The sequence below is a fragment of the Mus musculus genome, chromosome 14, assembly GCF_000001635.26.
Source record: "Mus musculus strain C57BL/6J chromosome 14, GRCm38.p6 C57BL/6J".
NCBI lineage: Eukaryota > Metazoa > Chordata > Mammalia > Rodentia > Muridae > Mus > Mus musculus.
Genome location: NC_000080.6, coordinates 41,015,657 through 41,031,920, shown reverse-complemented (window position 1 = coordinate 41,031,920; position 16,264 = coordinate 41,015,657).

Below are 16,264 nucleotides of genomic sequence, written 5' to 3'. Positions count from 1 at the left end.
TGTGCCAGCTTGTAGACTGCTGACTATCCCTCATAGAAGGAGAGAATGGGAGAGTCATTTGAGCCTCACTTGAATATCCATCTGGACTCTCCACCCAGTCATCTGCCCTAATTGCATATGGCCTCTGAGTCTCTGGGGAGAGGCTATAGTAGACTTTTTGAGGGGTCTTCAGGAAGAAGGCCTCAGCTATGAGGCTATCGGGAAAGCTTTTCCAACATGGCTGCCTTGGGGTCAACAAACTCCTGACAGTAAACCTTCACTCATGCTTTGTAAGTAGGCCCAATAAACTCACTGGTTTCCAGGAGGAAGTTTGGTGGAATCTAACTGTGGTTTATCACTGGGGCCTTACAAGGAAGGAATGCAGACATTGCCTAGCCCCCTCTCCCACAAGGAGAAAATTGTCACAGCTCCATTTCTCTTGATTACCAACCCATTTCTTAGCGACAGACATTAATCAGTTTGGGAGTGGTACTTTCATGACCTGATCACCTCCCACTTCTGTTACGTTAAGGACCAAGTTTTCAGCTCATAACCCATGAGGCAACCAACTACATTCAGCCCATGGCCAGGTCTATGATTCATTTTGAATCAACTTTTGATTCTTTTTTATTTCATGTGTTCGTCTGATTATTCTGGCACCATTCATTGGAAAGACTGTCCTTTCTCCTATGAGTCACCTTTGTGCGTTTGTCAAAGATCTGTTGTCTGTACTTGCTTGTCTCTATTTGTAGACTGTTTTCTGCTCCACTGGACTGTGCATATGCACAGCTGTTGTGCCTCAGTTCTAAGCAATGCAAATGTCTAGGAAGTTTTGAGATGCGATCTCAAAAAAAGTTTTGAGAGTGTATCAACACTTATGACTAAACTAGTCATTTAAATTCTTTACGTTTCACATAAACTTTAAATTGAGCTTGTTGACCTCTACAAAATACCATGCTAGGATTTTACTGAGATTTTGTTCCGTCTATAATTCGAGTTGGAAACAATTGGCATATTAGCTACACCGAGTCTTCTAATCCGTGAGTATAGACTAGCTCCCACTAATTCCAGTTGTTTTTGCTTTCCTTCATCACTATCTTCTAGACACTCACAAATAGTCTAATTGGATTGATCTTAGCATTCATCTCATTTGAATGTGTCTGAGAAGTGTGTAGATGAGGTTGGCAGAAAGCTTGGCTGTTATGGTTGGTCAAGACTGTTATCTGTCATAAGAATGCAATGTGGTATGGTTCATTACAGTTCCTTTCTTAATGTTTGATACATATGGAGGCTGCTTTAGGTCAAATTTAATTCAATTGAAAAATTTTAAAAGAATGCATTTTGTTGTTATTGAGTGAAATATTTTATAAACATTAAAAAATCCGATTGATTGATAGTGCTGCCTAGGTGATTGTATATGTACTAACTTCTTCCTATTTGAGTTGTTACTGAGAGAGAGAGAGAGAGAGAGAGAGAGAGAGAAGTTCTACTCTACTTCTGGCTGTTTTTCTATTTGGATCTTACTGCATGTTGTATTATTTGTAGAATCCCTGAAACAGGGTAGTTTGCCAAGGCCAAAGAGTAATTTTTGAGAATTCTGAAGTCTAAAAAGTCCAGGGTCAAGGAGCCTGCCTGCCTCTGGTAAAGCCATTCCCGCTGCCTCCTGTCCTAGTGAGAACAAAAGAGCTAGAAAATGTGTGTTTGGGGACGGGGGCAGGCAAACATTTTTTTTTTTCATCAGAGCCCACTCCTGCAATGACAAAGTTACTTGAAGCTACTCTTGATGAGCAGTGTTCATTCATGAGAGCTCAGCCTTCCTAATTTCATCGCATCTTAAATGTCTCAGCTAAGGCGCAATGGGTATGCCAATGTGGATGGGGGAAAGATTAGTAGGCCCCAACCCTCCACAAAGAATTACAAGCAACTAAGCAAAGCAAGAGTCAGAGAAATCTTCTTACACAGAGAAAACTGGCCATCCAGTTCCAAATGATCAGTCCTGAAAACAAGTAATGAAATACTGTCTGAGCAGGTTGTATTTATGTGTTTTAAACAATATGTATGTATGTATGCACATATGTATTATTTATGTGTTGTAATGTATATCACACACACACACATACACATACACATATATACAGGTCTTAACACCAATTTTTTAAAAAAGCAACCATGAATTTGGAAGAGAGCAATGGGGGAGAGGTGCGTGGGTGGGAGGTTTGGAGGGAGGAAAGTGAAGGGGAAATGATATAATTGAATTTTCAAAAAAATTTTTAAAGTTAAGTTTAAAAGTCTCATCTAGCAACAATATTCTAACGTGAGTTTGAGGGCGTACATTGAAACAGTAACTTTCCACTCTAACCTCCCATCCAAACCCTTCCTGTATGCACTTGTTCTATACAAACTGCTCCAAAGTTCAAAGTTCTAACACCAACTGAGAAGTTCAAAGTGCAAAGTTCCATCTGAATGAGCTCTGATGAGGTTAACGTGACACTCACCTCTTGGGAAAGTTCTCTCCAATCTGAGCTGATTACAGGAACAAAATTGCCAGTGTCAGGGCACACTCCTGAAATCCTGGCACTCAGGAGACACAGAAAGAAGATCATGAGTTCCAGACCAGCCTGGGCTAGGCACCGAGACCCTGCCTCAAAAAAGTTGAGAGAGAGAGAGAGAGAGAGAGAGAGAGAGAGAGGAAGGAAGGAAGGAAGGAAGGAAGGAAGGGAGGGAGGGAGGGAGGGAGGGAGGGAGGGAGGAAGGAAGGAAGGAAGGAAGGAAGGAAGGAAGGAAGGAAGGAAAAAGGGGAAGGGAGGGAAGGAGAGAGAAGGGTGAGGCAGCAGAGGATAGGAGAAAGAAGAAAAGGGATTGACAAATGGCTTCTAGAATATGGCCATAGGACAATAGTTGACAACCCATTCTTAAAAAGGAGAAATAGCAAAGAGAAAATGGGTTACTGCCCAAAATAAAACTGAACAAAGAAAGTAACAGTAGCCATAAGGCTTGAGGAGAGTGAGTCTGTCCCATCCCAGTCACCCTAGGGCAGGACTTGAAAGCCCAGGACGGCAGGTAACTCTGCCCTTCTGGCTTTGCTAGGCTCCTTAGTCTCACTTAAAGCTCTTCCAGCATGGAGTGTCAAGAATGTTTCTAGACTAATAGTTCAGATTAGAAGCACCCTGTGAATCTGGGGTCTTTGATGCTGCCCCACTCCATAATGGAGACTCTCTGTGGTGGGGCACTTTTACTTGGTTTATTTTTGGCATTTCCACTTCTGATTGCATGACCCAGAAGTTCTTACGTTTCGTCCATTCTTTTTCCCCCATTCAGGACTTCAGCATGTCAATCATGGTTATGTTAGCCTCCCTGTCTATTCTAATATCTGTGTCACATCTTCTTCATCTTGTCAAACTCTGCTTTTGCTTGCCATTTAGCAGCAATTGTGACTTTTATTACAGAAGGACAGTCATGTTATGTCAGGTAAATAGAAAATAATCTGAGTAGACCTTCAGTATAAGCTGTTCTTGTCGGGAGGAGTTGGGTGTGTTTAGTGTGTGCTGTCTGCTGGTGTGACAGGCAACTATCGCTATGTCCACGTTTCTCTGTCTTTCCTTTTGGTTTCCCTATATGATCTTGGAAAGAGTCTGTGTCTTTCAGCTGTAGTCTATTTGTTCATTTATGTGTGTGCGCGTGCGCTTGTGCGCACGTGTGCGTGTGCGCGCGCGTGCGTGTGTGTGTGTGTGTGTGTGTGTGTGTGTGTGTGTGTGTGTGTGTTATAGAATGGCTGTAAAAGCCTAAAGAGACAAGGACCTTTTTTGTTTTGTTTTTGGTCTTGGTTTTTTTGTTTGGGTTCTTATTTGGTTGATTTGGTAGGTTTATTTCGGCTTTGAGATGAAGGGTTGTGGCAAGGCTTCTCTACATAGCCCTGGCTGTCCTGGAACTCACTTTGTAGTCCAAGCTGGCCTCATCTCACAGATCTGCCTGCCTCTGCCTGTGCCACCACTGCCCTATAAGGCAAGGGATTTTTAAAGAGGCCTGAGAAGCCAAAACTAGGAAATAACTGGGAAGCAAGAGTCTGTAGGCTTGAAATAAATGAATCAGCTGGATTTCTCTGGATAGCTACTGCCTGTGCCATCACTGCTGCTACTGCCTCTGCCACGAGCAGCCACAGATTGGAACAGACCCAGCTGCAGAAGTGAGAGGGCAAGGCCAGGGCCAGACAAAGGAGCAGGTGGAAGACAACATCAGAGGGCAAGTCAAGGGGTCTATATCAGCAGCCAGGACCAACCTGTACTGAAGCCTCTGGCTTAGTGAGAGTTTTCTGCCTGTCTGTCCCTTGACATACTCCAGGTAGATGGCGTCCACTGACATTACGGTGCTACCTCTTTATGGGGGCCAGGTACAGGAGTTCTAGTCTCTCCTTAGTCTGCTGTGCCCAGTAAGTTCTTGGGTCTGATTTTCTTGATGCTGTTCCCACATGTCTGTGTGCACCTACAGTCCCAGTTCAACTCACCCAGATAAATTTTCCCCTCCAAGGGTTAAGTCATTTGTCAATCTGTGCCAGGTGGTGATGTCAGACAGATGGGGCCATTCACATGTCTAACCAGGTGCAACAGCATCCTCCATCCTCAAAACAAGGTCAAAAGATGCTTATAAGGTAGAGTCTGTCACAGCGAGGCAGTGTCTGAAAGGCCACTGTTTTAAACAATACAGAAGAACTGAAAAGAGAGAGAGCGTGTAATCCCCACACTGCCCTGAGGTAGGGCACATCGTGATCAGCACTTGTGCCAGACACGTGACAAGCATCTGGTCATTTGTAATTATCATAATTATTAAAATAATCTTATCAACCCATAACTGTTAAGAACCTAACCAATGAATACCAAAGTACGAGCCACACATGCTTGATGGCACATGCCAAAGAGAGATTGGAGCCAAGCATAGGGGCATACATTTGTAATTCTAGCACTTTGGAGGCTGAGACAGGTAGAACGTAGTTTGCTTAAGATCAGCCTGGTTTACGTGGTGAGACCCTTCCTATAGAAACCTCAAAGAAAGAGAGCTTGAGTCAGGTATGGTGGTGCAATCCTATCCATGTGGCTCTCAGGAGTCAACAAAGTAAAAGTGTTGCCCCAATCCAAGACCTACGCCACCTGAATATATAGTTCCAGGCCAGTCAGATCTAAAAAAAAAAAGGAAGAAAGAAAGAAAGAAAAAGAGATCAGTCCAACGCAATCCTGACCTTAGTAGCAGATCAATAGCCACACATGGCATACTGCAGCCATACCCAAGACAGGTACCAGGAATCCTGAGAGCACTCAAGGCAGAAACACTGGCTCTGGGGGAGGGCAGGAAAAGAAAACTGTCCTGGACTTTGAGATATAACACGGGTGGGAAGTAGAGGGACAGAGATCAGGCCCATGGACTCAAAAGGGAAACCAGCTGCACTACCCAGAGTTTCATTTACAGAGTGAATTGAAGCACAGCCGACAGCCCATCAGGACCTAGGTGATATTCTTCAGAGAGCCTTTTTTCAGTCTTAGTGGCCAAGACTTGTACTGGCCAACAAGAGTACTGGACCATAAAGGTAATGCCCTTTACCTAAGGTGGTTCTATAGCCTTAGTTTGGTGATAGGAGCTGTGATGTGTACAGAGAGAATATTCCCACATGCTGAGAAGGAGCTTAAACAACTACCTTGGAGCCTCCCATGTGGCACAAACATCCCCGAGGGTACTCAGCAAGACCTACCCATCTATAGCAATTACCTTACAGCTACATTACAGTCCAGAGGCGTGATCATTTCCCAGAGACTATAAATCAACCCCGGTGCTGCCTGTAAGGGTCTGTAAAGCCTCCAGGAAGAAGGTGCTATAGGTATGGGCCTTGGTGGAGAAATGCTTCTTGTGGGAAGAGCAGAGGCAGAGGTTAGGACTAAGACAATGTCTCTGTGTAGGCAATAAGCCCACTCTGCTGGAGCCGAGGGTCCCTTCGGTCAGTGACCTTGGCTGTGTTTGCAGGGTGCTTGAAAGAGGGCCCCTAGTACGGGGCTCTAGGGCTAAGACCTGGAATGCAATGTCTCATTGGCCCCCCTCGCTGACTAGATACTGTTATCTTGTTTTCTTCAGGGAAAGCACAGCTGAAGTAAGATAAGTGACTATCTGTGCTCACAAAGATAAAGCCTTTTCTGTACAGAGTTCAACCCTGACCCCATGACTGAAATGTAATAGCTATGTAATGTTGGTTTCTAATAAGATAGGACTGGAAATGTAAATTAGGGCTGAGGTAGGGAACCACCAAGCCTTTTGTGTTCAGTGACATCACACACTCTGCAGGCAGAGGAATTTCAGAAACTCCTGAGGTAACAGATCACTGGTGAGACTTATTCCATGCACATATTCTAGTACAATAAGAAACCCAACACCACAGTAAAGAAAACCACAAGACTGGTGAGAATGAAGAGGTTCACGGGCCAGTGTTCATGTATGGTGTGTGTGTGTGTGTGTGTGTGTGTGTGTGTGTGTGTGTGTGTGTGTGTATGGTGTGTGTGTGTGTGTGTGTGTGTGAGTGTGTGTGTGTGAGTGTGTGTGTGTGTGTTTGTGTGTTTATTCACAGGCCCATGTATATATCTGTGTATCTACTTGTGGGTCAGTGAGTATATCTACTTGTATGGGTGTGGATGTGCCCACAAAGTTCCAAGGGGACCCAGAGTTACAGACACTTGTGAGCCACCTAATGTGGGTTCTGGTATCTGACCTCTGATTCTCTAAGAGCAGTAACTGTTCTTCCTCCGTCCCTGAACAGGGTTTCTCTACGTAGTCCTGGTTATCCTGGAACTCTGTAGACCAGGCTGGCCTGAAACTCAAAACTCCCACCTGCTTCTGCCTTCCAAGTGCTGGGATTAAACTGTGAGCCACCTCTCCAGCCTGAGTTTTGTTTACTTAAACTTTTTTATTGTGGTTTCTAGAAAGCAAACCAACCAATTTGACATTTTAACCAGTTACACAGTTCAGTAGCGTAGATATGCTTACATTGGTGCCCTAGACTTGCAGAAGCTGTTTGTCTCACAGAATGGAACTCAATCCTCATTAAGTAACTCCCTGTTTTTCTCTGAACCCTGCAATCACCACTGGGCTTGAATGTGACCATCATATGTACTTCATAAAGTTGTAATATTTGTAATTTTGTGACTGCATTTCTTCACTTAGGATAATGTTTCCATGGCTTGTCCATGTTGTAGCATTTGTCAGAATTCCAGAGAGAGAGAGAGAGAGAGAGAGAGAGAGAGAGAGAGAGAGAGGAATGGATATTTGAGTGCAAATACACATCTTTGTTTATATATAGTAATTGAACTGGCAGGTATTCATATTGGAATATATCCCACATAATAGATAATGGGATAGACACGGTGATGGGGACTCCAAATCACCAAAGAGAAGACCTGCTAGGCAAAAGCTTTGAGCGGATGTCTTGTGAAGGGAGGGTGGAGTGAGCACAGAAATACCTGCTGCTGGTTTCTCCCTGCAGTAGCTGGTGTCACAGCAGCTCTAACAGTGAGCTCAGTAGCTCCTTAGAAACAGAAACCGGGTGTCCTGCTTCTACATTGGCTCCCAAGGTGACTGTCCCTGTGCCAATGAAAAGCACAGTTGGTATTTTAGGATGTCATGAAGAGGGTCTCCAGTATGGGGCAGGAGGGAGCTGGTGGTAAGTGTGCTACTCTAAGCAGGCCATGGCGGAGAGAGAGAGCTTTCCATCATCCCAACTAAGACTCTTGTCTGGACACATGTCACACTGAACAGGATGCTAGAAAAAGGACTACATATGCAGACTTTTTCTCTAAGGCTCTTTCTTAGTCACTTCGAGACTAGAGATGAGAGTGCCCATCTTGTGAATAGTCTTTCTAGACAAGGCTTCTCTTCTTCTCAGAGCACCCAGCCTCTCCAGTCTCAATGACAGTACTGATGATTTTTACATAACAACTAATGGTAAAATGAGAGATGGAGAAAGCCATTTTCTAGATCCCAGGTACCCAGGATATGAAGTGTGAGGACACTTTTGGCTTTGTCAGTATTTTGTTTGTAATTACTTAGGTTTAAAATTCCCAACAACACCCATGTCTATAAGTTTCAAAGGGAACTTCTCCCTCATCTCTTACTCCTGTACTTCTCTCTCACCATCACCATTGTTACCAACAGGTAATATTCCCTTCTGAATCTTCCATGTGTAGACAATCTTAGTGTGCATAGAGAGAACCAATGCACACTTCCCATCAGCAGTGGCAGGGAGCCACAAGCCAGCAATGCCAACAGTAGGTCTAGGAGTTCCCTTTCCCATTAGGGACCTCCACTCAAGTAAAGATGGATTCTTCTTGACTATGACACAGAAAAGGATTTCAGATCAAGTCAGAGTAAAGCATAGTTAGTAAGTTTATTAATCATCATAGAGAATGGAAGGAATGAACAGGGTACATTTCTATTCCACCCTGTAGAAAGGAATCTGAACATAAGTATTATTACCAGCTGAATGCATCTTCACTGTTAATGACCTGTAGTGCTAGGAAGAAAATTCTGGGTCCTCTGCAGTAGCCCCCTGTGCTCCTAACCACTGAGCAATCTCTCTAGCCACCGATACCCCTGTTTAAAAGGTATGTTTTATTTTAAATGATATGTATGTGTCTTTGTATGATAAAATGCTTCTAAATGCAGATGCCCTTAGGGGTACTGGATCCTGTGTATCTTACTGGTGCATGTTAGCCACCAGATGTAAATGCTGGGAACACAAACTTAGATCCTCTGCATAAACAGTACATGATCTTAACTAGTGAGTCATTACTCTTGGGAAAATTACTGGAAGAAGAGGGAGTAGATCGTTGGTGTAGTAAATGGTTATAGCTCACTGGAATGAGGTGGGACCGAACCTTCTCTAAAAACAAGTCTTATCTACAACTGATAAACCCAACTATTTGGTTCTATTTGATAGAAACTAATGGGGAACAATGGTAAGTAGGTAATAATTTCTGCCACATCTTTACATCAAAGAATAATCCATTCTTTTAAAAGAGGGGAGAGAGGGAGAGAAAGAGGGAGGGAGGGAGGGAGGGAGAGAGTGAGAGAGAGAGAGAGAGAGAGAGAGAGAGAGAGAGAGAGAGAGAGAGAATATGCTTTAAGGCTTTTATTTTAAGACACGTGAAATAAGTTCATTTAAACGGTTTAAAATTTTCATAATATTTTTCACCAAGAACTGATATAAATCCCTATCTATTCTGAGCCTTTTTAAGAATTTTAATAACATTTTAGGTTTCCTTAATATAACTCTTGCATCTCTCTGGTTCAATATAAGCCCACATAAATATTTTAGAGTGTTTGTGTAAATGACAAATGGAATCTTTCCCACTGTTTACAATCACTTGTAGGCACAAATCCCTCATGCCTTGCCACCTCATAACACCTAACAACATGAGATCTAACCTCAGGAGAACCACTCTCGACCTAATTTCTCTCTGTGTGATTGTTTGGGTTTCTACTCCTATGATAAAACACCATCACCAAAACAACTTGGGCAATAAAGTGTTTATTTCACCTTACAGTTTACTGTCTATCATCAAGAGAAACCAAGACAGAAACTTAAAGCAGAAACCCGGAGACAAGAATAGAAACAAAGACCATAGAGGAATGCTGCTTACTGCCTTGCTCCCCAGGGCATGCTCAGCCTCCCTTTATATACACCCCAGAACCACCTTCCAGTGGTAGCATTGCCCTCATTGAGGGGGAACCCTATCATATCAATTATTAATCAATGTTCCACAGATTTGCCTATGATACTGAGACAGAGGCATTTTCTTAGTTGAAGTTCTTCTTCCCAGATAACCCTAGCTTGTGTTAAGCTGACAGAAAACTAACGAGGGTAGTGACTCAGTCAAGTTACTACTCCTGATCAACTTCCTCATCTGCAGAATAAGTAATGATGCCTGTATAGTCTGCTACAAAGATTTAATTGAGTGTCACATATAAAGATTTAGATAGTCCTTGGTACATACTGAATTATATATTAAGATGGCGTATAATTATAAAATAACATCTTGCTGTTTTCATGATACTGGGGATTGAAGCCAGGGTCTTGCCCATACAGGGAAAACTTTTCTGTCACTAAACAGAGTCCCAAGCCAGTTAATTTCAATCATCTTAAAAATAGAATATCTTGAGTTATCTAAGAATATAGTCAATGTATTAGCAAAAAGAAGAAGTGTTCTTGCCCAAAGTGTACAATCGTTATTTGTTTTTATTGAATTTATCTTCCACTAATATGGAGGCACAGTGCTAGCTGTTTATTTAATTAAAATTAACATCAGTCTAATTATGACATTTGGATTCAAGTCTTCGTAAAGAACCTCTTTTTAAGACCTAAAGATAGGTCTCAATTAGGACCTAGGGATCATAAAGCCCTAGGTTTGATTCGCAGTACCATACAAGCCTGGTGTGGTGGTATACACCTGTAATCACAGAACACAGGAGACAGAGGCAAGAGTACAGGAAGTTCGTCATGCTTGGCTACTCAATGGGTATTAGGCCAGCCTAGGCTATATATGATCCTTTCTCAAAAACAAAGTCTTTATTTCATTGAATTGATGTATCCTTGTTTAATTTAAGGATGTTATTGGGAAAAGATGTGATTATTTATTTTTTTAATATTTACTTCTTATTAAATCTCTTTTGGCATCTAGTAAGAAGACTAGCAGGTTTGTTGCATTAGACTGATCTACTGATGTTGACACTGTTTGTGTTGTTAGGTTTAATTCTATTGCAGTTATTGTCCTTGTTTTGTCTCCTGCTGCCACGATAAAATACCCTGATAAATGAAACTTAAGGGAGGAAGGGCTTCCTTGGCTCACAATTCTACGTGACACACAGTCCATCATTTTAGGGAAGCAAGAGTAGCAAGAACAGCTAGTCATATCGTCAGTCAAGAGCAGAGAAAGTGGAACTGCACACATACTTAACCTCCACTTACCTTTCCCTCTATTATACAGTTTAGAGCTCAAACCCATGACAATCCCCACGGGTATGCCAAAGGCCAACGTGACCTAGACAGCTCTTTATTAAGAGTGTCTTCCCAAGAAGATGCAGAAAGAAGGAAGATTATAAGAGTGATGGATGACCCAAAGGAAACTGTTTTTCAGGCTCAATGGAATTGATGCTCATATGAACTCAGAGACTGTGGCAGCGGGTCCCGGCACTGAGAGGGAGAAGGGACGAACTATTTTCTCCAACTGGGTAGTAACCATACTCCAGGACCAGCTCAATGCCTAGGAATGTTGGCCAGCACAAAAGGATCTCTATGGATTTATTGTTGTTCTTCTTCTGATGTGTTTTGGTGAACTTTTTGTTTTGTCCTTTTCTTTAGTCTTATGGATAGTTGTGTTTGATTTTTTAATTATTCTTTTCTCATCCAATACATCTCAACCACAGCCTCCTCTCCCTCCACACCTCCCAACACACACAACTCCCCTCTCCCTCAGATCCATGGCTCCTCTTTTTCCCTTCAGAAAAGGGGCAGGCTTCCCAGTGATATCAACCAAACATGGCATAACAAGATGCAGTAAGTTGATTTTCATTTTATGGGAGTCTTTTAAGGGAGAGGAAGAGAGGGAGGGAAGCTGGAAGGAAGAGAGAGACAGAGAGACAGAGAGACAGAGAGAGAGAAAGAGAGAGGGAGAGGGAGAGGGAGAGGGAGAGAGAGAGAGAGAGAGAGAGAGAGAGAGAGAGAGAGTTAAGTCGAGTAGGAAAGGAAGTAGGGGGGATCTGGGACAAGTTGGGTAATGGAAAACATGATCAACTATATTGTATGACAAAAATTAAATTTAGAAAAAAGGAAAAAGCAAAGATTCCCTTCTCAGGAGATTCTAGTCAAGCTGACAATTAAAACTAACTATTGTAGAAGCCTAAGCTACCATGCTGTTGAAGCTTCCCGTCATCTGGAGTTCAGGGCTGAGCACATGAAAAAGAACGACTACCTGTCCAGCTGTCATCATTATACAACAGCAAAGCTTTCCATTTCTAACGTTCACACCTCTGAAGTCAGGTCATGCATTACAACCAATGACATCCTACCCTACAGTGACTGTTGTCTGAACACCAGGTATGACCTTGTTTCCATGGCCCAAGAACCTGTCAGTGTGGTCATAACTGCTCAGATTGTGGACCTCTTGCTTGAATTATGTGCACTGTGGGTTTTTTAATCATATGTACATAGGTGGCAGAATTGAAGGTGGCTGGAGAATGCACATGTGCTGTAAGGGTCTGAAAATCTCTGAAGGAAGACCCCAGACTCATATAGTATGTAAGGTCAAAGAATATTTATTCTGCAGAAACAACCAGCATGCAGGGGTCAACCATATTTTTTTTTTGAAATGGCAACCCCAGACAAAGTTACACAGGCCTTCTTATAGGGAACCATAGGAACTCTCTAGAACAATTACGTAATCCAAAATTTTATTAGTAGTCGCTACATGGTCTGCATTCCTATGTTATGAACATTTAGCCATAGAATAAGGTAGGGTTGACCAGCACAGCTGGCCCATCCTGAGATAAGATATTTCCCCATTTTTGTGGTTATCCCCAGGCTGTTCTTTGGGAGGGGGTTTTATGACCTTGTTTATGGTCTGTTCCTGGAGATGATGCCTTATGGCCTAGTTTCTGGGAGTTATGGTCTGTTCCTGGAGCTAGTGTTAATGGTCTTTTTGAAACCAGACCTCGTTCTTAAATAGAGACAAATGGGGTTTATGTTGTCTTTTCAATGTGAGGACAGGTGCTTGCAGAGTCCAAAAGGGGACATCAGCCCCCATGGAGCTATAATTGCAGGTAGTTGCAAGCTATTCAATGTAGGTGCTAGGAACTGAACTCACATCTTCTGCAAGTACATGCGCTTAGCCACAGCGTCCTTTCTCCGGCCCCTATGTAGATTTTCATACTGTATGAGTAACATTTCATTACTGTGTGAATCCTAAAGCATTGCACTATGAATTGGTACTGACCTGTAAAAGCCTTTCCCACCTTTAACTGTTTTTTTTTTTTAATTAGATATTTTCTTTATTGAGACAACTCTTTTTTTTTTTTTTTTTTCCTGAGACAGGGTTTCTCTGTGTAGCCCTGGCTGTCCTGGAACTCACTCTGTAGACCAGGCTGGCCTCAAACTCAGAAATCCGCCTGCCTCTGCCTCCCAAGTGCTGGGATTAAAGGCATGCACCACCACTGCCCTGCTATTAAGGCAATTCTTATGAAGGACAATATTTAACCCTTTAGGGGGCTGGCTTATAGGTTCAGAGGTTCAGTCCATTATCATCAAGGTGGGGAGCATGGCAGAATCCGGGCAGGCATGGTGCAGGAGATGCTGAGAGTTCTACATCTTGACCCAAAGGTAGCCCGGGAGAAGATTGTCTCCCAGGCAGCTAAGAAAAGGGTTTCCAAGCCCAGCCCCACAGTGACACACATCCTTCAACAAGGCCACACCTCCTAATAGTGTCAATTCCTGTGGCCCAAGCATATTTAAACCACCATAATGATAAAATAAGTTTTGTCATCACTGTTGACTTGATTTCCTTATTTTCTTGTAAAATAGATGAAAGAATTATAGTATTGAGGAAGAGAGGAACATGGAAGACTTAAAAGAAATCTTTTATGTTTATTGTGTTTGGGGATTGAGGTACATAGCAAAGAATTGTAGCATACCGTAGTTGCTGAATCTTTTAAAATGTGTAAGAAATACCAAAGAATGAGACATTACAATTGACATGTGTGTGTGTTTTACCTTTTTTTGGTTGGTTTTGTTGTTATTTCGGTCTCCATAAGTTCACACTGGCCTTGCATTCTTGACTTTCTCCATCCATTGCTCCCAAATGAAGAGCTAGGGTTCCAAGCATGCACCACCACACTCAATTGACTGATGTTTTGAAAGATCTGTCATTAAGATGAGGAACTTGTCTTTATCTCACCTAATGCTTCCACAACTTTAACAGAATGTTATCCAAAGTGAAAGCCTCACTTAAGAGGTACTGTGTCAGCTGGACTAGAGCGGCAAGCTGCAACCACAACATTCGGACCACAAGTTTCACGGCAGGCTGTGGGACATAGCTTGATTGGGGGCTCAAAAAAAAAAAAAAAAACCCAACTCAAACAAGCAAAACACAGACACACAAAGAAGGAAGAGGAAGCACTTGGTATGTAATCTTTTGCTAGCCAGCTGATAGTATTGTGTGCAAGTCCAGACATCAATGAGTCTAAAAATAGCAGAGTTAGCTTTGGTTGCAAAGAAATGTAAGGAATGCCCTAGCATGTTTGCTTTGTTTCTGTTTTTCTTCTAGATCCACAGTGATAGTGACTGAGATGAATCAGAGTACAACTTTACTCAGGCCACAGGACCAGACGGCACAGGAAATCTCCGGTTCATTCATTTCTTAGTGTGTAGATTTTCTCTCGATGGTGGGTCCTAGGAACCGTTCAGAATCGCCACAGCAGAATCAGCCTTAGCACGATACCAACTTGTGACTAGCAAGGCAAGGAAGCAAATGAATCAGGGTCACTTCCACACAATTTGGGGTGTTCTTTTTCTGTTATACATAAGTAAAACCTCCCTAACTGAACACAGGGCTGGTTAGTCGGGTCACAGAAAGGACACCACCTAGGCTGTCTTGCTTTAATCTGGAGAGAATGGTCCTGCCACTCATCCTCCAGTCACTCATTGGTTTATGTGATAATCCACTGGGAAGGCTGTAGAAAGAGCTCTACTGACTTTGCTGTGAGGTACTCTGTGGAAGAAGGGCATCCTCGTGCTTCAAAACATAAGGAAAACACGGGCAGGATGGTGCAGTGGTAATCCCAGTACCCAGGTGGTGCAGGCAGCACAAGAATGAATGAAGAATATTGGCAAGTCAGGAAGAGCTGTGTAGCTCATCAGTGCCCACTCATTTTTGCGGTTCATAGACAATTCTTGGTCTAAATTTGATTTTTTTTATGCATATACAGGATAGGAATGTGGACCGGTAGCAATAAAGTCAGGTCCTAATTTTTGACATTTTGCACTAAATGCTAGCTCCTTCTTGAACTCTTCCTCCAGGAGCCCAAAGGCTATAGGGCTCAAAGAAGCCTGTCACGATGCCTGCTTGTGGCACGGTGGAGCAAGCAGATGAAGACAGCTGAGTCTAAAGATGCTGGACACCGAGTGATGGATTTTTACCCAGCTCTGTCTCCTGTTTTTACTGTTTGCTGTCTGCTCTAATGACACTGGTAGTGCAAAAATGTATCCCAGTCCATCAAGATGGTAACATCCATGCTACTTAAGCTGTCGCAAGGCTTCCAGTCAGCCTTTTACCTCCTTGGGTTCAAATTCTAAGGCTAGCCAGGCAGGACATAATCCCAGCACTCAGGAACTGAGGCAGGAGGATTATAAATTTGAGGCAGCACAGGCAGCATAGCAACACCTTGCTCCAAAACAAACACATCTATCTTGTGACCTTTATATGTCTAGAATTGCTTTTCTCTTGAAATCTTTCAGGCTATGTGGATTTTGGCCGTGGGGATTGTTTCTGGTTTAGGGTTTTACTGCTGTTGTTGTTTTGTTTTTCTTTTGAGACAGAATTTCAACGCACCCAAGGTTGGCTTTGAACTACCACAGCTTAGCTTGAACTTCTTATCCATCTGCCTCCACCTTTCTAGTTCCAATTCCTGGAATTGCAAGCGTGTACTGCCTTACAAAGTTGACCCTGCGCTGGGAATCGAACCTGAACCCAAGACTTCACGCAATCACTCTACTTAGCTACAAGCCCAGCCTATTATTAATGGGTTTTGTTTTGATCTTTTAAAATCTGCTGAGCTTTATAAATAAGTTTTCCTGTGTTGGCTTTCAAATAACTTATTTTTCTGGTCTGCTGGCAGTTTAATGAGTTCAGCCTGTGCCTTCTTGAACAAAGAGAGACTTGGGATATTGACTGCATGTTAATTAGCTCCCAGAGCCAGTCTTCTCTTCTGAGGTCCAGAGATTGGGATGTTAAAGGATCATAAATATAAGCATATCATCTTACATTTGAGTAGTATGTATATTACAGCAGACTCTTAGTATCCCCCACCCTAGAATTCTACTGCTCATAACCAGATGGCATTAACCATAATCATTAACCATCAAGTTCTGAGTGTCCATGTCTCCAAGAACTGGCTTTCTGTTTTAATTACAGTAGCAACCCCTGGGAATCCTCACCTTTAGCCAATGCTCCTATTTCAGGCCAGATACATAGTAAGAAATGAGGTGCAT